Source organism: Balaenoptera borealis (genome assembly GCF_965194805.1).
Source record: "Balaenoptera borealis genome assembly, chromosome: 19".
NCBI classification, from domain to species: domain Eukaryota; kingdom Metazoa; phylum Chordata; class Mammalia; order Artiodactyla; family Balaenopteridae; genus Balaenoptera; species Balaenoptera borealis.
The window spans coordinates 22,592,935-22,615,419 of record NC_138878.1 but is presented as its reverse complement, the minus strand read 5'-3'; positions in this window follow the sequence as shown (position 1 = coordinate 22,615,419).

Sequence of the window (22,485 nt, the reverse complement as noted above, 5' to 3'; positions counted from 1 at the left end):
ATTTACTTAATCATTTTGATTACATTTACTTACATTACATTTACTTACTTAATCATTTACTTACATTTCTATCTGTAAAGTGGAGATAATAACAATACTTGGCTTCTTCGGTTATGGTAACTATCCAATAATATAACACATGGAGGGTGCCTATGAACTAGAATGTGAATCAGGAGACAGGTTCTAGCTATCGATCTGCCACTTACTGACTTTGTTACCTCTGACAAGTCACTGACCCTCTCTAGACTAGTTTGTAAACCCAGAAGAGTCTGAGTCACTGTTTCTTCCAGGGCACTATCAGCACATAAAATTCGATGGCATTTTATGAACTTCTACCAAATAAGAACTAGCATCCATTGTAATTTTAAAGATGTCCTTTGGTCAAGTGTTTCAACAGAAACTATTTTTTTGGATTATTAAATTTTTTTCACAATCTATTGCAAATTCAAAGAAGAAACCCTCTTCACTCATAAAATCTAAAATATATGAGCCTTAAAATTATTAGTGTATATTTTACATATACCAACTGCAGTAGTATTTTTACTATTTAGCACAAAAATAAATTTAGTAGTCAAATCTGTACTTATAAAAATATAAAATGCAAAATCTGAAAGAGACATTTACTGACATCTTGTAGCCCCATTTCTTGATGGCAAAAATGAAGAATTTAATGAAGACAATGGGGAAATGTGAGCAGAATATAAACCCATTTGGACTGAACTCATTCAGAGTATGGTGACTGTTTTCTTCTGCTGAGTTCAGTAAAGGTGTAGAGGAAGAAGTAGAGATGTCCTAGCCAGGCTTTGCAGTTGATCACACCAGTCTTAGTGTCAAGCTCCTCCTCATTTATAGCAACAGTATCTGTGGATGCACAACTGGCACTCTGCCAACACACAGGACATAATACAGTAAGCCAAAGCCAAGAAGGTTACATGCCAAAAATAAAAATCACAAGGGGATAACAGAAGTAATGAGGACTGGATTAAGGTCAGTCTATCAGTACTAACATACGTGTACTTTTCTCCAATCATTTATTTGTTACCCCATCCTGTCTTTTTCTCTAACATTTTTTTTTTTGCAAGGTCTGCTTATGAGGTCTTAAAAATCTTCAATGTAGGTATTATATACTGACTTCTATTTACCAAAAGATAATCCAAGCTTTGTGGCTTCATATTTACAGTTTGACTCTGAAAGGCTTCACACTAAAATACACTGAGAAATATGCAGAGACTCGAGAAAGCCCTTGGAATAAGTACTGGCAGTATCAAGCCTGCAATAAATTCATCTGCCATGGATGCCATCTCGCGTTGCTAAAGATCATCTAGGATCATTCTCCACTGGAAGGCTAAACACTGCCAAAGACAGGTCTTAAAAAAGGACAGCAATGCTCACATGCCCATCACTAGTGTATTTTGGCATTTGTCTTTACTGACTTGCTTTTTTTTCATCTATAAAACGGGCATCTGTTCAATTTACCTCAGAGTATGTTGAAAGTTTATAATTATAAAGGCAATAAAAGCAAAAATAAACAATTGGGAATACATAGAACTAAAAAGCTTCTGTACAGCAAAGAAAACCATCAACAAAATGAAAGCACAACTTACTGAATGAGAAAAAATAATCGCAAATCATATATCTGACAAGGGGTCAATAACATCCAAAATATGTAAAGAATTCATACAACTCAATAGCAAAAAATGTCTAATTAAAAAATGGCAGAAAATTTGAAGACATTTTTTCCCAAAGACATACAGATGGCCAAAACACACAAGAAACAATGTTCAATGTCACTGATTATAAGAGAAATGCAAATCAAAACCACAATGAGATATCACATCTGTTAGAAAGGCTATAAAGACAAGAAACAAGTGTTGGTGATGATATGGAGAAAAGGAAACCCTGTGCACTGTTGGTGGGCATGTAAACGGGTGCAGCCACTATGGAAAACCATATGGAGGTTCCTCAAAAAACTCAAAATAAAATTACCACATGATCTAGCAATTCCATTTTTGGGTATTTATCTGAAGAAAATGAAAACACTAACTTGAAAAGATATATGCACCCTGCATATACCACTGCAGCATGATTTACAATAGCCAAGATATGGAAACAACCTAAGTGTCCATCGACAAATGAATGGATAAAGAAAATGTAGTGTATATATACACAATGGAATATTATTCGGCCATTAAAAAGAATGAAATCTTGCCTTTTCAACAACATGGATGGAGTCTGAGGGCATTATGTTAAATGAAATAAGTCAGAAAATGCTAGACATATACTGTATGATTTCACCTGTCTGTGGATAATTAAAAACAAAACAAAACAAAACAAGGTTATAGACTGGTGGTTGCCAGAGGTAAGGGGTGAGGGTGGGCCAAATGGATGAGGGGTCACAAGGTACAAAACTCCAGTTACTTGATAAGTAAGTCATGGGGATGTAATGCGCAGCATGGCAACTATAGTTAATAATATTATATTGCATATTTAAAAGTTGCTGAGAGAGTAGATCTCAAAAGTTCCCATCACAAGGAAAATAATTCTGTAACTATGGTGACAGATATTAATTAGATTTATTTCACAATATATACAAATATAGAATCATTATGTTGTATACCTGAAATTAATGTATGTCAATTATACCTCAATTTAAAAAATACATATAAAATACTATGAAAAGGGCAATATACGGATTTACAAAATACTTTTGTCATAGTGACTATTATTTTTCAAATTTCCCACCTTTAATACTACACTTTCTTTAACAATATCATCTAGAGGTGATCATTTGGTGCCCTATGCTGAAACAGCCATCTCTGAAAGCCCACTAATACACTTTCTCTAAGCTGTAATTCCACTGTTATTTCTCCAGAAATGACTGTCTCCTCTTAGTACTCTGGGTAGAGTACTAACCTAGATTTATGTTTTCCCTCAAATATCATTGTCATATCCTGGAATTCATGAGGACCTCTTCGTTTCCTTAAATTCCAAAGCTTCTACTTTCTATCTCATCTTATCTTTTAGTGTTTTGTTGTTGTTGTTTGGTTTTAATAAAGAAGCAAACCTAAGCACAGAGAGACATTTATAAACATCAGAGGATGTTCATAAACTATGCCTGAGCTTATTCACTCCCTGACAGCTCACTGATTGCCTTGTCAATGAATAATAATAATCTCTATTTTTAGAATAAATTCTTCTCTTTGGCCATCAGATACCTACAGGTTCTGTTTTGTAAAAGTTGATTCTCTGGCTTCTCTTGCATTCCCCATCACCTGTCCTTCCGTGTTCTGATCTCTGTCTTATGGCTGATGGGTTGCCTTTCCTCCTGGCAGTAACTCTGCTGCCAGCTCTAACTCATTTGGCTCGTAGCATCCAAGAGCAAATTTCTTTGTTGTTAACTGACTTTGCTCCAAAGAAAGTTTAGACTGGAACTAAAATCCATTCCTCCTATTCCACTTCACCCTGCCACCGAACCATTTTTGAAGCCCCTGCATAAAATTGCCCCTAAGTCATTTAACAATCATCATCAGTCTTCAAACCTGTCCATCCTTTCCTCCTTCATGGCTTTAATCATGCAATTAAAGGCAGAGGTTTGAAGTCACCCACAACAATTGGGTGGTTATGTAGCGTAATTAATGATATATGTAAATTACTAGCATGGAACAACAGTCAGTAAATGGTAACTGGTTAACATCATCATCACCCTCATCTTTTCATCCTTCCCAAACTTATATTTCTTACTCAACTCAAATGCCGCATAACTCCAATTCAGGACCATGCCTGCAAGATTCCTCTTGGCTGCACAGTCAGAAAGAAGAGTGTGTAAGAGCAGTACTTCCCAAACATTGCTTCCCATTAGGATCATCTGAGGACATTTTAAAACTTCTTTAGCCCAGATGAGACAAATTAAATCAAACCCTGGGGGTGGGGCCCAAACACCACTATAAAAGTTCCCAACATGATTCCACTCTGCAGCCAAGGTTGAGAACCACTGTTCTACAAAGAGCCAGTGAGACTGCTAGGTCTAACTAGAAGCAAGTTGAGAGCTCTCTTATGCGATCTGAAAGATAGTGATTTGCTTCATGGCAGCAGTTTTGCTCAGCAGAACAAAGAGCAAGATCAGAGGGGCTGACCATCTGAGAGAAGCAAGCAGCTGGCAGACTACCTGGGACAGAAGGCTGGTTAGGTATATAGAGAGTGCCTGAGTTTGACTGTTCACTCAGCCATTTAGCAACTGTGTACCCTTGGCCAAATTATTTAATCTCCATAAGCTTTTTGTAAAGTGAGGATAAAAACAGCAATGAGGTCACAGGGTGTTGTGAGGATTAAATGAAATACTTAATAGATATCAGTACATGGGCCACATAGTATGCACTCACTAAAATGTAAAACTGTCATTATTCTTGTTATTATTAAGAAAATGGGGGACTAGGTTATCACTGGGTCCCCTAATCTTGCTTCTGAGGTCTCATGAAAACTAAGTAAAAGCATAAAACAGCAATTTTTAGTTAATACTGTAAAGCTTTACTTGATCTGAATCACAAGCTGGCATGTTAGAAAAAAGTAAATTGAAATCATGACTCAGGATTAAAGGAATATGCTTTTCCAGAAGTATATTACCCCAGGCCCCATGAAACAATCAAGTTCTGTCAAAACTTCTTGCTATCATGCTTCTCAAGTCATACCCCTTTAGAAACAGAAGATGTTTATAAAAGATTCATTGCTTTTCAGGGGGTCACATCCTTCATCAGATTAGGTGGTCTATGTGGCTGCAGCTACGTGCCTGGCATTGTACTAGTTGTCCCAGACTTCCAGGGCACATTATTCTCATCTTTCATGAGCTCAGAGATATTAACTAATATGGTCAAGGATATACTCTAGTCAGTGACAGATAATGGCACCTGAGCCCAGGTGGGGATGACCCAACGTCATGCTCTTTCCAATATAATGCAAAGACAGGGTCAACAGAAAGGACAGTTGGACTACGAAAATGGAGAGGAGGAGAGAGATGGCAGGACCATCCTCCCCCTGGTAGCTTTATACTTTTCTTATCATCTCCCTTGCACCAAAGTGCCCTCCTGCTCTCTTTCCCTGCTATTCCTCTGGTGTTGGCAGTGCCATTCAATCTCTCTGTCAATGTCCCTTTCTCTCTTCTGTAAGAGAAAAAGATAAGCACATTTTCAAAAAGAAGCACAAAGCGAGCTTATATATGTTAGTTGAATAATTATTAGAACTCATAGGCTCTATTTAAAGATTTGGATAAGAGCCCTACACATGGGACTGAAGATAGAAGAGTAGCTTGAAACCCCATCTCCTGTGCCACCACTATCTGCATAACCAACAGGACGCTGTCAGTTTTGGATGAATTAGATTTTTCACAAAGAAGGTTAAGACAAGAACAAGGGATTATGGCATATTCTAATGAAGTGTTGGACCCAGTGATTCTGCATCAGTGTAGTTGAATAATTGTCTGCTTGTGAGGGTTTAGATGATTTGTCCAATTATATATGCTTTGGAAAAAACCAGAGAGTGTGTCAGTGGTGACTGCTATACAGCAATGAGTGAGAAATCGTTCATTAAAGCTGCACATTTTGATAGCTTCTGGCCCTCTGAAGTTTTCTGATTTGAAGCTCTAATCACCCCTGCTTATTCTCGACCATGAGTAAATTACTTGAGAAGCTTCAGACATGTTTTACTCATCGTGAAAATGTACATCTTCCTCCCAAATAAAAGGAAAATAAAATATTACTTTCAAATGGTAATAAAAAGCTTTAAGATAAAACAACTTGTGCCTGAAACTATTTCTGAGCTCCATACTAAATACGGAAAACTTGACAAAATAAAACAAAAACTATCAGTCTTGAGTTTGTACTAGCTTATGAATAATTAAAATATAGAGACCACATGTGGTCCACATTCAGAAATTCTAATGTTAATATTTTGATGCTGTCCTAAAATAGAATCTGAATCATCCAAGATTAGATATCATAGATTAGTAACTTTTCTAAAAGTGGGTGTGTGTGATGATAAAGCATCATCACCACCACAATAATTATCCACAGTTTAGTGAGTTTCATCCAAGCATCTCAGGTGCTGATGATATAAGAATAAATAAGACACAGTGTGTAACATTAAGAATCTGGTCAATTTGGGAATACTTTTAGAATTGTGTACTATTTTGGAGAACAGATGCCCCAATATGATTCAGAAGTTAAGGTTGGGTTTAGAGAAAATATCTGAATACATCATCACTCACGGTTGAAGTGTGTAATGTTTATAATTCTTTACACAATTAAAACAGTTGTAGCCTTAAAGAACTTTCAAATAATGAAAATAAAAATAATTTTACAAGTAAAATTCCATTGGATCTTGAAAACATTTCAGAAATCAGATCAACTATTTTGTTGTTCGCATTTTACATAATAGAAACTGAGGGTCAGAAATTTTAAGCAATTTTACGAATTAAGAGCACCGTCTGTTTATCAAACTGTCTATTCTTTTTCTAAGGTCTTAATGCTATGCCATATTACATACCAATTACTCCTCAGTGCTTCAACATTTCTGCTGAAGAGAAAGCATTACCATTTCTTCTTTAAATGTTCATTCAAAAAATATTTATCGTGTGACTTCTAGATGCTAGTCATCACCCACATTAAGCAAAGTAGAAAAAAACTCCCTCCCCTCTTGGGGTATGCATTCCAATTGCAACAAAGTGATATTAGTGAACTGCTCCAATAATCTGATATTTTGGGGCTTATTTTCTGTAATTACAAATGTTTCCTATAAATTATAAATTTGATCCTCACATACTACATGTTTCGTGAGGTATCATGTGTCTATCCTTGGATAAAGATTCAGTAATCCTGGGTTCTAGTTCTGTGATTACCACTTGCAATGTGGCTTGGGGCCTCTCACTCTTACTGTGAACATCAGTATCCTTACAAATAACGTGTAAGCAATGCCACCAGTCAGGAGCCATCTCACATTGCTGTTGAGAGGATCCAGTGACCAGTGATTCCCTGAAGCACTTTTTGACCAGTAAAGCATTGCATTTATTTGCTTTGCATCCTTCCAATTCCTATGTTCTTAGCTATTTGATTATAAGCCTTCTGTTTTTGCCCCTCTCTTTTTTTCCCTACTTTTTTTCTCTTACCTAACCTAGTATCAGCCAAAAACACAGAGATGCAGTAGAGCCTGACTGCATCTATCCCATGCTAGATTTGGTTTTTATGGACATATATCAATATCTGAGGTTAGGGGAATCATAGTGTTGGCTTCACGTACTCCAGATTGGTAATTTGGCCATTTAGATTTGCTAACCATTATGCATTATGCATCAGAACACCACTTCCCATTTTAGCATCTGCTTTATGACAGAAAAATGAAGGAGGCAGGGTACAGAAACATATCTATAGGAGGAGGGTATGTTTTGAGAAAAAGTTTATATATATTTATTCTTGTTAAATTCATATTACCTAGGTTATCCAAATATAGGTGAAAAATTTTCATTAACCAGTTTTTGTTGGTTTTGATTTTTAGGACCAGTCAGGATATATAACTTCTCTAAAGGCTCTGTGATTCTTATTCATCTACTGTGTCTCACTGGCAAAAGTTCATAGATGATGCCTTCTTTTTACATTTTATATCTTATCAGTTTTTATCAGTCATGTCTTAAGTTATGTTAGGGGTTTTGGAATTACCATTTGTTAAAATATTTCAGGGGTAAACCTCTTCATAGGTTGCAACTTGATCTAAATGGAAACTAACTGATCATGCAGAATAAAATTCTCTAGTGATGGAAGAGGCGAGATTTCCCACTGGTTCAGTTTACAGGATTCTGCTTGTATCTCCATTATCTGCCAGATTGACAGGGCAGAGGCATTTATTTGATTTTGCATAACTCTTCTTACCAACATTTCTACTTACTTAGAGACAGACAAACATCTAACTGATGTAAGCCTCAGTCTCTTTCAGAATATACTTGAGAGAATGGAACTATTCAATTCCCTGGCGGGAACCAGTCAATTTATGAAAGCATAAATTGAATTCATACCCACAGCCTCCTGGATAGCATGGCGGCTTGAAGCTCACTGTCCAAATATTCAGCTCTTTTTACACAATCTGGCTGCTCAGTGCAGCTTCACTTGTAAATGAGACAGTCCTCTCCAAGCAGGGATTCTTCCATAGTATATTCCCACGCCGATAAGCCAGCTTCAGAGTTCAGAACCCAAGGCGTTCTCAGGGCTGGATCATTTAAGGCAAACAACATACCAATTTGTAGACAAAAGCAACCCACCAGACGAGTGCTGACCACTGGGACTGAGTATTTCTGCAGTAATAAGGCAGCTGACAGGGCTGCCTTCTCAGCAGGGAAACTGGAAAAGTGGCCACTAATTGCTCTGTTCTAGTAAGTATCCTTTCTTTCTTTTTTTAAAAAATTAATAGATGTTGACAGACCTTCCAACAGATGTGCATCCTAAATCTCCTTGCTACAGGTTTTTCTTGCTGTCCCTCAGTAATTTCCCAGAGACTTTATTTCCAATTGGGAGATGCTCACTTTGAACTTGTCCCCACATTCTGGATGACACTGGAGAGAATTAAATGTTTTTATTTCTCTTTTTCTTTTTCTTTTGAATAACCAGAATAGTACTACATTTTAAGACAAAAGTATTGTCAAATCTGCCCATGTTGGGTGCTTTTTTTTTCTTTCTATCTGGAAGTCTTATATATAAAATTATATGGAGCTCATGCTGAGAAATGGCCAAACTATCTGGGGAGAAATAGCAATATGTTTCATTTCCTTGTACATCTATTAAAAAAGAGACTCTGATATGAATGAAAGTTTTCCAGTTATTAGTCCTCCCAAAGCTTCTTTCCCTAACACTTCCTAAAATGCTGATTGAAAACAACTGTCTCTTTACAGTATCCCCAGAAGCTAGTCTTCTTAAAATATATTTTTAATAGAATGTTTCATAAGTATGAATAGGCTTCTTAAGAAAATAGTGAAAGGCATTGTCTCCACTTAACCAGTATATAGAGTGAATTATCAGAAAAGAATCCTTACCCAGGTCTGACTGAACCATGATAACCATTTGCAGCAAATCTAGAGAGTTCTAAATTCAGTGCTAGGAATAATGAAACAAATAAAGTATGTCTCTTGCTCTCAAGAGCCCAGAACTAGTGGAACAGGACAAGGTGAGTCATGACTAAGACGTAGGCCAGGATGGACAGATGTCATCAGGAACGTTCACCTGTTTGTTCCTCATTCCTCAAACATCTAAGTGATGTAGTCAGACAACTCAGGTCTCAACGCTTGCTAGGCAACTTACTCCTCCTTGACCTTGGAAAAACACCTAATCTCTGCATATTCCATATTCCATATTTTTCACCTTTCAAATAGGGATTAACAATAGTAGCTACTTCATGTGGTCTTTGTTAGAATTAAATGAATTAACAGCTACAAAATACTTAGAAGAGTGGTTAGTATATAGTAAGTATTCAATAAGTGTCTTGTACCTGGCATAGGCAAATGCCACTAGCAATTGTGGATAGGTTTATAATAAAAGACACAGTCTAGTTACCAGTGATACCTAGATACAATTAGTAGAAGTGACATACAGATACAGAGTTTTTGCAGTGCAGTATTAAATTGCATGATCCACTCCTGGGTGAAAACAGCAAACAGAGTACAGATACAGACCCTCTGATCCAAACACTTAGCAATGATGGATGACATTTGAAAAGAGGAAACCAAAGTAATGTAACTGCACTCAAATTCAAGTAAAGTATATTTTTACCAGACCAAACAAACAAACAAAAACTACAGTCTTTCTGTTCCCTGTATCTGCAACCATGCAGTACTGGAGAGTTTAGGTCCTACAGGGTAAAGCAGAAAGAAAATTGCTCAATTTGCTTCAAGTCATGGTCTGAGATGGGAGTTTCCTGACTTCAGAGATAAGGCTAAAATAAAGAAACCAATATGTTCATCGCATTTATCAACCCGGCTTCAGCATAAGGAGCTGGACCCAAGAGAGAGTGCAAAATAAAGATATTTTCAGGCATATACACACAAAAAGGTTTTCTACCCACAGAAATTCAAGAGAAAAAAAAAACCCATGAAGGATATATTTTGATATGAATAAAAGTAAATGCAAATGGAATGCATGAGAGCTGGAAATGGTGAGAAAAATTTAATCAACTCATTTATAATACGTATATAATTGTTTGTGATAAAAACAAAAACAAACAAAAAGCTCAGATGTCTTTAAATGGAGAATTATATCAAATATTTAAGGAAAAAATAATAATATCAAGCCATAAAACTCCTGCAGAATATAGAAGTAGGAACACTTCCAGGCTCATTTTATGATAATCACACTCACAAAACCAGGACAGCTCCTTACAAAGAAAGCAAATTACAAACCAATCACCGAAATAAGCATAGGTCCAAATTCTTTTGATTAAAAACTGTAAAATGAATCCAGCAACATATAAAAAGTTTAATACAACATGATCAAGTAGAATTAGTTGCATAAATGCAGGTTAGTTTAATGTTTAAAAAAAAGTCAACCAAGGTAATTCATGATGTTAACAGAATATTTGAAAAAACATATCATCCCAACATATGAAGGAAATGCATTTGGCAAGCTAGGAATAGAATGAAATTTGAAATACTCTTATTATAAACAGTGTCTACAATAAACATACCTATTATCATGCTCAGTGGTGAAAGAATAAATATTTACTTTTTAAGATTGCAAACATGGGAAGAATGGAAAGTCTCACAAATTTTGTCCATCATTGTACCGGAGAGCTTATACAGTGCATAGATACTAGGAGGTGGAAATCACTGGGGGCTGTTTTAGAAGCTGCCCACCACTACAGCTAAAAGGCAAATACAATCACTTCAATGCATGTGTTCAAAAGTCTTCATAATGCTGTACTCACTTATGATTTACAAAGAACAAACATTTTTACAGTCTAAAAATATGATGTGGAAGGGAAATTTCTTAAATCATTAAAGACTTATACTAACCCATCTGCTACTCAATGGGGAAACTTTAGAAGCAGTCTCAGTAATTCAAAAACACAGGAAGTTTGGCTTTCATTACTATTTCTATTTTACATTTGCTGAATGGACATAGAATAAGTAAAAGAAATCACAGCTATATAAATTAGAAAAAAAAATTAAAAACCCTTTCAATTTTTGGAATATACGATTATCTACATATATTCAGACATTTCACTTTATAATGAAAATATAACCTGCAGACAAAAAATTAGTGTTTGTAGACATCAGTATGAAAAAATCAGAAAATTACAAGAGGAAAAACATTCATTCATAATGCAACAGAATATAAGAATATATGTAAAACTTCTAGGAGAAATAAAAAACTACTGAAGAAGTAAAAGAATTGACTGAATGGACAGATATACCACGTTTATGGATGGGAACACTGACTTGTTAAGACAGCAATTCTTTCTAAATTATTCTATAAATGTAATGTGTTTTTAATCAAAATCACATTTTAATGCAACTGAATGAGTTGCATTATTGCGAATTTTAACAGAAGAACAATGGGTCACAAACAGCAAGAAGACTATTGAAAAAGAACAACTGAAATCACTCATTCTACCAGATATTACGCCTAATTTAAAACTATAATAATTAAGAGAAATTAGCTGGGGTGGGAAGGAATAGAGGTTACAACATAGACTAAATGAACTAAATACAGAAACAATAAAGATATAAAAAGCTAGATTTGGACATAAATAATACTATAAATCAGTGATTAAAAAACAGACTGTTTAATATATAGTGCTGGAATAATTTATTATTTATATGCAGAAAAGTAAAATTAGCTCAACTTCACGACTCTAGATATACTAAAGATATAATGTCAAAAGTAAAATTCTAAAATGTCAGAAAAAAAATCTGTAAATTAAAGTTATCACCATAGTATACAGAAAGGATTCTTAGATACAAAAAAAAACATAAAACATTAAAGATTAAAAATTCTGATTATGTCAAAAACGAAATTTGTGCAAAATAAAAGACGTGTAAAAGCAAGCCAGCACAGACTGCCATAAAGTACTTGTAACACATGTGACTGATAAATATTTAATGCTGAAAATCCATAAAAACTCAAGCGTCTATATGAAAGAATAAACATCCTATTAGAAAAAAGAATAAAGATAGTTCATAGAGGAGGAAATCTGAAGGAAAAAGTAATCAGTCACCCTTTCAATCAATAAAATACAAAGCAGGGCTTCCCTGGTGGCGCAGTGGTTGAGAATCTGCCTGCCAATGCAGGGGACACGGGTTCAAGCCCTGGTCTGGGAAGATCCCACATGCCGCGGAGCAACTAGGCCCGTGAGCCACAATTACTGAGCCTGCGCGTCTGGAGCCTGTGCTCCGCAACGAGAGGCCACGATAGTGAGAGGCCCGCGCACCGCGATGAAGAGTGGCCCCCACTTGCCACAACTAGAGAAAGCCCTCGCACAGAAACGAAGACCCAACACAGCCAAAAATAAATAAATAAATAAATAAAATGTTTAAAATAAATAAATAAAATAAAATACAAAGTAAAACAAATATTAGTTACCATTTTTTATCCACCCCTCTGTTTGACCAAAAAATATTGTTTTAAAAAAGTGTGACAATACTAATGTTTTGGGGTATGTGAAGATATCCACTCTCATTAGGATAATCAACTATACCAGTCTGCCTAGATGCCTATGCTAACAGGGGGGCAGTTCCAGACAAATCAGAACCAGCTGGTCACAGCAGTGGGAACATAAATTGGTATAACAACTCTAAAGGGCAATATTGCATTGTTTAGCATTTCACATGGTATTTTACTTGTAAAAGCAAAAAATAATTGTAATAAAAAATGTGCAGTAAAAAGAGAATGAATAAATTGTGGTATATTTATACAACAAAATACAATATAATGCAAATGAAACAAACTAGAATAGTGGTTCTCATACTTTGGTATGTATCAGAATCATCTAGCCAGCACCTGTAATAAAGAACTCAGAGACTCAGGCTTGTTGCAACAGAATAAGACTTAGACCTCTGTAGTTTTTCCAAGGTCCCCAGGTGATTCTGATATGCACTAAAGTGCAAGAACCACCAAATTAGAGATCCATCTATCAGCAAAGATAAATTTCCACACCTAATATTGGGTAGGAGTAGCAAGTTGCAGAGTGCCATATTAAGTATCATTTAATTTATTTAAACTTTTAAATCCTCCAACACAAGACTATATTATGTTTAGGAATATGTAAATACGTATTGTATTACATATTAAAATATGCATGAGAATGATAAACAATAAATTCATGTTTGTGATTACCTTGGTAGAGGGTAACAGAATCAGAAGGATTTTTCCAGGGGGCTTCAACTGTGTCTCAACTACTATATTTTTTCTAAAACAATGGAACAGCAGTAAACATAGCATAATGTTAAGATTCAATTTAGTTAGAAAGTGAATATTTGTATATTTTACTTTTTTTTTGGCCGCGCCACGCAGCCTGCGGGATCTTAGTTCCCTGGCCAGGGAGTGAACCTGTGCCCCCTGCAGTGGCAGTGTGGAGTCTTAACCACTGGACCACCAGGGAAGTCACTATCTGTATATTTTAAATATTTCACAAAATAATTTTAAGAATATAAAACTATGGATATATTATGACCCCTATTTTGTGAAAACATATTTAATAATTGATATGGTTACAGAAGGAATGGCATAGCCATAGAATTTAATTACCTACTGCTACATTTATATCTATTAATTATTAAAAAATCTCCTTGGGCTATGATTATGGCAGGGTGATATAATTATAGGTGATTATTATTAGTTTCTGCTTCATTTATATATATGTGTGTGTATATATGTATATTTTTTAAATCAGGAATACCATTCACACAATAAGTTAATAGCATATGACTAGCTAGAGTTTGCAGGCACACTTTTCAGATTAGTTTAGGTGACTATAAATGATTTCTTTGGCTATTTCTTCTTTTGTTGTATATAGTATAATAAATACTGGTCATAGAGTATACTAGCAATTGCATTTACTCTTCACAACTAAACTATCATTAAAAGATTGTAAATGCACATTACCTTTACGTATGAAAGATTATGGAAATTCTGACTTAATTATCATTTGCCTTTGCTTAGAATTCTACTAACCTGTAGGAAGAGGAAAATTGACCCGTATATACTGACTTTCATCATTTGTTATACAGCATATTGGACAGTGTTCAAACAATGGGCTTTTTTGTAAAGTAAGTGAAACAGATAGACTATGTCCTAAAACTACCTCATCTATTCTGGCTTTAGTAGAGTTTCCTAACAAATGTCACCACTTACAGAAATGCTGATGGGAACAGTTGCAAATTAGGCTTTGCACAGTCCATTGGAGTAATATGGCTACAGTGTGGTGTGCACACCTTAGAAAGTTGCAACAAAGACAAAAAGTCCTCATCAATTATTCAGAAAGTTCATTTTAGATGGATTTTTTTGTAGGGTGATATAAAAGTGCTTTGTTTCAACTGTCAGTTTGATATGAATTGAAGTTTCAATAATAGTCAGGGAGCTGTATAATTTGCTTCAATTTATGCTGTTTTTAATCCTTAAAACCTGTCAATAAGCAAAAAATTATGTTATAGCAATTTGATGGTCAAAGCAGGAAAACTGTTAAAGTATCAGAGAGAAAGGAAGTCTATGTTTGATTGGTTTTTGGTTTGGCTTGAGTTTGGGTCACTATGCTTGTTTGTTTTGCAGAGGTCAAGGTTTACTTACATAGTAATATTTATGACTTCTCACCCAGCTTAGGTCCTAGGCTTTTGTAAAAGGGAAATTATAGCCTAGTTAGAAAGAAGCAGGGGTGGAAGAGCAAAACAAAATTTGGAGGAATGAAGAAATGAAAACCATTAAAAATAATTTTGTGCTCAAAATCTCTATCTCACCTCTCACCCACTTTTTCAAATAATTCTTGAAGGGGACAGACAGCAGAGAGGTTTTCCAATCCAGTCATAGAACAATGTTTCCAGGCAAATAACCTGGAAGGAATTCTGGAAAAACTGTGTAGGTAATTGTGTTACATAATGAAGAAGAGAACAAGACTAGGTCTTTCAGAATTTACTAATGAGTTGGTTAAGGCTGGTACATGATCTTGGATGAACTCCATGAAAAGGAACATTATGTTAAAGGTACAGAAATACATGCTTGAATAATAATGCTTCTAAGATATTAGCACCAACAAAACTTTATATTAACTTTCATTTAATCTTAAAATTAAATAGAAAAAGAAGACTACTTATCCTTATTAAATTCAAAGCAACACTGCCTATAGTTTATGCTATACTGTTTCCAAAAAACTTCCTGGAAAAGTGGGGGTACTGGATCCAAGGGATGGAGTTATGAAGTCTGCTTGTGGTTGGGAAGGTTATATATAGGAAGACAGTTGGAATTTTAAAGACCAGAGTGTCCTGGAGGCCACACATGGATTAAGAACAGTTTGGAATTGAAGGGAGGTGTCCTGGTTGATTCCTGCAAACAATCTATATCTATATATTGTTCATTATTTGGGTAAATGTTTACTGAATCTCTTCTACACGTGAGATAATTCCAGCACTCTAGATGCTTCTAGTAACATAAAACTCCCAAACAGCTTATACTTGGAAACCTTGGGAGAGCTCTTGTTCTCTCTTTCACTCTCCCATCGTCAATGTGGGAGACAATTTAGGATAATTTATTCATTAGAATGATAAGACAGTAAAAACTAGAGATTATGTCTTCCTTTTTTTAAGGAACTCACTCTTGTATGAGTAATCTCTTATCTTCCCTTTCCTTTCAATATTGTTGAAATTTTCTAAGTTAACAGATATGTCCAGATAAATACCTATTTGGAAGGATTTATAAAATCCTCATAGAACTCTGGATTTGCTAAGAGTATGAGGGCTGCAGTTACATTCAAATGTCACTTGGAAATCTGCTAAAAGGCACCAAAGAAAAAGCACTTCTGACACTCCCTGTCTTCACTGTGTTATCTAATAAGCCTAAGTGTGGTGCCAAGAGTTAAAATTGCCTGTCATTTCCCTAGACTCATCCGGAAAGAGATGTAAGTTGTTTCTTTTCAGCAATTTAGGCTGAACTGCTTCATCTTTTAATTGGTTTGAGTCGCAGCTTCTTTTACTAGTGGTATTAGACTTATAGCCCTTTTCGAATAGACATTTATCTTTAAACGTTTTGACCCTAGTTAATAACAGAAGGATGGAGATCTGAAATGAAGAAGACTTTGATGCTAAATGGAGTTCTCACTGATGTTTAAACTATATCTAAGTTAACTCCTTGGAGAAATGAGCTGCCCTAATAGACTCCTAGAGTTAATCAATTAATCTATAAGCAGCATGAGAACAATGGTTCTCAACACTGGCTGCACATTAGAGTCACCAGGGAAGTGTTTTAACTTCTGACATTGAACTCCACTACAGAGCATTTAAATCAGGATGTTTGGGAGTGGACCCTATGCATCAGTGCATCTCCAGGGATTCCAGCATGCCATCCATACTAAGAACCATTGTTATGAAACAGTATTTTCAAATATGTGTTCTTCATATCTCCTGCATCAACATCATCTGGGATGCTGGTGCCAACCCAATATACTGAACCAAAATCTGGTGGTCAGGAGTGGTATCACTAAGATGATGGAATAGGAAGCCCTAGACTCTCTTTCCCTCATGGAGGCACCAACTTTTAAAAAATGGACCAAATTACCTTTGTGAGAACTCCAGAAACCAGTTAAGAGGTTGCAGTATCCAAAGCAATGCAAAATCAAGAATAACTGCATCAAAGTGGGGAAGAAAGTTCATTGCATTTACTTACCATAGCCCTTCCTCTAGCCAGTAGTGTGGTATAATCACAAGAAAACTCCCAACTCATGGCTACTCCCTTAGGAGTGAAAGAGTGGAATGTACATACAACATTCTGGCATTTTGAGGGACTGCCCAAGGGTCTGTTTTCTGTCTTGCCTGATTTGGAGCACTAAGGGAAACTGGCATAGTTTGAATTCCTGGGGGCTGCTGAGAACAAAAGTGAGTATAGTGGATTACTGAAGCACCAGAGAGACTGTATAACTGCAGAAAGATACTGGGAGGAGCAAAAGATTATGAACTCCTGAAAAATAAATGGCAGAACAATTTAGCAGGGGAATACACACACAAGATCAGAAAAGACATATCCCTAGAAAAGGTCTGAAAGGCTTCCAGGATCTCTAGGTGGGATGATTGGTGAAAAGTCTTTCCCGGTGCAAAACCAGTCAGTAAAGAATGGGAGGGGGGGCTTCCCTGGTGGCGCAGTGGTTGAGAATCTGCCAGCCAATGCAGGGGACACGGGTTCAAGCCCTGGTCTGGGAAGATCCCACATGCCGCGGAGCAACTAGGCCCGTGAGCCACAATTACTGAGCCTGCGCGTCTGGAGCCTGTGCTCCGCAACAAGAGAGGCCGCGATAATGAGAGGCCTGCGCACCGCGATGGAGAGTGGCCCCCACTTGCCGCAACTAGAGAAAGCCCTCGCACAGAAACGAAGACCCAACACAGCCATAAATAAATTAATTAATTAATTAAAAAAAAAAAAAAAAAGAATGGGAGGGTTATCTATTTTTCAACTACCTAAGTTTCAACAAATGATAACAAGGTACACAAAGAAACAAGAAAATATGGCCCAATCAAAGGAACAAAATAAATCTTCAGAAACTAACACTGAAGATTCAGATATCTATACATTACCTGATACAGAATTCAAAGTTACTGTTTTAAAGATGCTCAGTGAACTAAGAGAACACAGATAACAAGATAAAAATAGGAAAACTATACAAAAACAAAATGAGAATGTCAACAATATAGAAACTACAAAAAGAACCAAAGTTTGGAGCTGAAGAATACGACAACTGAATTGAAAAATTCACTAAACGAGTTCAAATCAGAATTGATCAAAGAAAAGAATTAGCAAACTTGAAGAGAGGCTATTTGAAATTACTGAGGTAGATGAGCAAAAGAATTAAGAATGAAGAGAAGTGTAGAGGGCCAAAGAGATTTATAAGATACCAACAAGCAACCAATATACAGAAGTCTCAGGAGAAGAGAGAGAGAGAGAGAGAGAGAGAGAGAGAGAGAAATGCAGAGAGCCTATTTGAAGAAATAATGGCCAAAAATGTCCCAAATTTGAGGAAGAAAGTGTATATATAATTTCAAGAACCTCAACAAACTCCAACTACGAAAAACCTAAAGAAGCCCACACAGGGACACATTATAATCAAATCACTATAATAAAAAGCCGAAGTCACAAAGAGAGAATCTTGAAAACAGCAGAAAAAAAGTGATTAGTCACATGCAAGAGATCAACAGGATATGATTATCAGTGGATTTCTCATCATAAACCTTACAAGCTAAAAGGAAGAGAGATGATATGTTCAAAGAACTAAAAAATAAAAATAAAACCTGTCAACCAAAAATGTTATATGTGGCAAAGCTGTCCTTCAAAAATGAAGTAATTAAGACTTCCTCAGATAAACAGGAGCTGAGAGCCCATCACCAACAGACCAGTCCTAAAAGAAATGATAAAGGGAATCCTTCAAGTTGCAACAACAGTATGCTAAATAGCCACAGAAAAAAAATATGAAAATAAAGACTCTCTGGTAAAGAAAAAATACAGACAATTATAGAATCCTGTAGTATTATAACGGTGGTACTGTCATAAGGTCATGATATATAGACCAATGGAACAGTAGAGAGTCCAGAAATAAACCTTTGCATATATGGCCAAACGATTTTCAACAAGGGTGCAAAAACTGTGCAATGGGGAACAATCTCTTCCATAAATGGTACTGAGAAAACTGTATACCCACATGCAAAAGAATGAAATTAGACCCCTACTGTACACCATACATAGAAATCACCTGAAAATGGATTAAAGACCTAAATGTAAGACCTAAAACTTTAAAACTCCTAGAAGAAAACATAGAGGAAAAGCTTTGAAACACTGGATGTGATCACGATTGCTTAGATATGACACAAAAAGCACAGGCAACAGAAACAAAAATAGTCAAATGGGATTATATCAAACTTTAAAACTTCTGCACATCAAAGGAAACAAACTACAGAATAAAAAGGCCACCTCCAGGATGGGAGAACATTTTGCAAATCCAGTATCAGAGAAAGGGTTAATATCCAGAATATGTAAAGAATTTCTGCAACTCAACAACAAAAAAGTAACCCAATTATAAAATGGGCAAAGGACTTGACTATACCATTCTCCAAAGAAGATATAAAAATTACCATCAAGCATATGAAAAGATGCTCAACATAACTAATCATAAGAAAAATGTGAATGAAAACTACAGAGAGATATCACCTGTGCTTAGTAGAATCTAGGCCACTATAAAAAGAACAGAAAATAACAAGTCTCTGCAAGGATGCAGAGAATTTAGAACCCCTGTGTATTGTTGGTGGGAATGTAGAATAATGCAGCCATCATAGAAAACAGTGTGCAGTTTCCTCAAAAAAATAAAACTAGAATTACCATCTGATCCAACAATCTTACTTCTGGATATTTATACAAAAAAACTGAAAGCAGAATCTCAAAGAGATGCTTGCATATCCATGTTCATTGCAGCATTATCACAATAGCCAAGAGGTGGAAGCAACCCAAATGTCTATCCATGGATGAACTGATAAAGGATATTTTTCAGCCTTTTAAAAAAGGAGAAAATTCTGCCACATGGTACAACATGGATGAACGTTAAGGACATTTTGCTAAGTAAAATAAATCAGACCACTTACATAAGGTATCTAAGTAGTCAAAGTTGTAGAAACAGAAGGTATAATTAATGGTTGCCAGGGGCCGAGGGGAGGGGAAGACAAGGAATTGTTGTTCCATAGGTACATAGAGTGTCAGTTTTGCAAGATGAAAAATTTCTTGATATCTGTTGCACAACTGTGAATATAGTTAACACTACTGAACTGTACACTTCAAAATAGTTAAGGTGGTAAACTTTTTTCTATGTGTTTTTGCCATAATTAAAATAATAAATAAATCAATAAAAATCTGGTGATCAGGCTTGGGAAACTACACTTTTAAGAAACTTCCCTAAGTGGGGGTCAATAAAGATGGTGACACAGGAAGTTCTTGAACATCCTCCTTCCACAGACACTTTGAATGTACAGCTAAACAAAGAACAGTCATCTCTGAAAGAAATCTAGAAACTAGCTGAGCGACTCCACACATTGGGCAACTGAGAAAATATTTATATTAAAATGGATAGAAAAGACTAAGACACTCTTATCATAAACACACACACAGTGCCATATAATCAGGAGGGGACTCGCAACTTCCAGCTGCTCCCTGTGGAATGAAGGGTTTGGACCTCATATTTAGCACCCAACTTTTAAGACTCCCAGCGGAGGGATAGGACCCCAAACACCCAGCTCTGAAAAGCCAACCAGGCTTGCATCCACAAACAAAGAGCAGTTGTTAACAGGCACTCACAGAGAGAGTGGACAAAATCACCCATCCTCCAGTCTTTCCCTGAAAGGGGTCCTTTGCATATTTTGAAAGCTGATGCCTATGGATCAGGCTTCTAATTTAGCACATATCTAGGTGTTTTCTGTGATCCTCCCCAGAGACCAGTGGACAATTTCCCTGCCATCTCCTCCCAGCCTGATCCAAGTCACCAAAATCTCCCTGAAAGGAGCTTGTACACAAGTTTGCATCCCAGCTTTTGTGCAGCTACCTGAAGGACAAGTCCCCAGATGACTTGGTTCTGAGAGCCAACAGAACTTATATTCACAAATTCCACAGGACAGATCACACAAAGAAATGGTTTTAACCAGCTATCCCCGCAGAGGCAGTGTAGAGGGAGCACATAAAAACACTTATCTCCCATCCTTTCCCTGAAAGGGGTCCATCTACATACTTTAAAACCTGCTGCCTCGGGGTCAAGGCTTCTAATTTAGCATACTTCTAGGGGCTGGCTATGATCCTCCAAGGAAACCAGGGAAGCTGGCAAACACCTGCCCCACCTTCACCCTCTATCCTGCTCCAAGTTGCCGTTATCTTCCAGGAAGGAGCTTGTACAGATATTTGATGCCCCAGTAGTTGTAGCTGCTGCCTGAGAGATGGGACCCAGATTGTCTGGCTCTGGTAGCCAACAGAGCTTACATTTACAAGTTCCCCAGGACGGCAGCAAACAAAGAAGTAGTTCTTAATGGATGCAGGAGCACCACCTCATGGCTACACAACTAAGCCCAGCACAGAAGGAGCAGGCAAAAACATCCATCTCCCATTTTCTCCCTGGAAGAGGCTTAACTACATACTTTCTCAGCTGCTACCTGAGGGTCCAGTTTCCAATCAGCCTGCATCTACGTGCTGAATGTGATCTTCCCCATTGGTACACTGATGGGTTTTGGCATATTTTGGACTTCTGTGAGCCACTGAGAACAAAGAAGGAGGGTAACAAAGATCTCAGAGATAACCAGGTGCTCACACTGGGCTGACTGATGAGGTTCATCTCCTACATGAGATACTTCTATCAAGACAAGGAGAGGCGGCTATTTTTCTACTGCACAGAAACCAACACAGAGTCAAAGAAAATGAAAAAAGAGGAATATGTTCCAAACAAAAGAACACAAGAAATCTCCAGAAACTGATCTTAAACAAAGATAAGTGATTGACCTGACAGAGTTCAAAATAATGATCATAAATATGGGTGTGATATATCACGCAGGAGCCATGAGCCAGGATAAAAAGTTACATGTCAATTGTGATAATTAAATTTATGTAACAACTTGACTGGGCCATGGGTGCCAAAACATTTGGCTAAATATTGGTTACACATTAGTTTAGGGTTCATCTGTGAGGTAGTTTCTGGATGATATTAACCTCTGAATTGGTAGACTCAGTGAAGCAGATTGCCCTCCCCAATGTGCGTGGAACACACCCACTGAAGGACTTAATAGAATGAAAGGCTAAGTAAGAAAGAGTTGTCTTTGCCTGCCTTTGAGCTGGGACAGTGGTCTTCTCCTGCCTTTGGACCAGGGCTCAAACTTGGACTTGGACTGGAACTTACACCAAGGGCTCTCCTCGTTTTCAGACCTTCAGATTCAGACTGGAACTGTACCTTTGGCTGTCCTGAGTCTCCAGCTTGCTATCTGCAGAACTAGGATTTCTCAACCTCCATAATTATCATATGAGTCAGTTCTTTACAGTGTATGTGTATATATACTTTTATTTAGATGATAAATAAACGTTAAATTCCTGTGTATATTTTTTTTTCTTCTGTTTCTCTGGAGCACCCAGACCAAAAAAAAAAGAGAGAATTCTAGGGTAGATATGGACCTAGATCTAATATTATGCCAATATTTATTTAATTCAAGCAGGGGGGGAAGAAACCTGCCTCATTTAAGCAAAAAAGGTAATTTAC